General features: G+C 40.9%; 1 long non-coding RNA gene across 1 annotated transcript in view; it reads left to right on the top strand.

The window, feature by feature from the left end:
• Positions 1-474: 474 nt before the first annotated feature.
• LOC108241567 overlaps positions 475-883 on the top strand; it is a 14,781-nt gene continuing 14,372 nt past the window's right edge. The window contains exon 1 of the long non-coding RNA XR_001808818.3: positions 475-795. This is a non-coding gene — a long non-coding RNA (uncharacterized LOC108241567). The remainder of the gene's footprint in view (positions 796-883) is intronic.

Here is an 883-nt window from a genome sequence, read left to right as displayed (position 1 = left end):
TTGTCATGTTTTAATTATTAAAATGATTTGTAGCCAATCTAATCCTTGACCATCAGTGGTTGTGTTGGGTTTTCTTTTATGTCATGGACTTATTTGACAATGAAGATATGTTGTACTTTAGTGTATTGGGAATTGAGTGATTGTTGGGGCATACTCTGAATACTCTGAGTTTGAAACTTGCTTCCTGAAAAACAGAATTTGTTTAAAATCATCTCTTCCTGTGAGTTCTAGTTCTGGTTTTTAATATTACAAATATGTATATCCCAGATTAAAGAGGTTTTTTTTTTGTTTTGTTTTTTGACGGCTACATTTCGACCACTGCTGATGAAAACTGCTCTGCTGACGCGCTACCAAACCACCTACTACAGCCCACGAAGCAACAGGGTTCATAGCGCTTTTATTTTGAAAAACGATACGCAAAGTGAAGCAATGACGTAGCAGATGTAATGCGAGGCCTTGTTTGTTGTTGATCACGTGATTTTGCTCACAAGCTCCGAAGCGGGGTTTCATCCGACACGCCCAATTTTTTTCTCGGTACACACTTCGAAGCCTGGCTTCAGATGTCCCATCGCTAGTAAAGAGCGGAGTGTTTGTTTCCTGCAGCCTGACGTGAAGTGTGGGGCTCAGCTGTGTTCAGGATCGTCTGGACCCGACTTCCTGTGGGCTCCACGCCTCGTTGAGCGGGCTGGACGGGTGCAGCGATACGTGCGTCCGCCATGTTGGATGTGTCAGAGCTGCTGATACAACTTAAGACTAAAAAATGGACTAAAGCACCGTTCTACAAAGTGTTTTAAGGTAATGCCTGTCATTCAGCCATTCACACACACACACACACCAATATATATATATATATATATATATATATATATATATATATATATAT

The sequence above is a fragment of the Kryptolebias marmoratus genome, linkage group LG3 (assembly GCF_001649575.2).
Source record: "Kryptolebias marmoratus isolate JLee-2015 linkage group LG3, ASM164957v2, whole genome shotgun sequence".
In the NCBI taxonomy this organism is placed as follows: Eukaryota; Metazoa; Chordata; class Actinopteri; order Cyprinodontiformes; family Rivulidae; genus Kryptolebias; species Kryptolebias marmoratus.
This window is presented reverse-complemented; position numbering and strand designations above follow the sequence as displayed.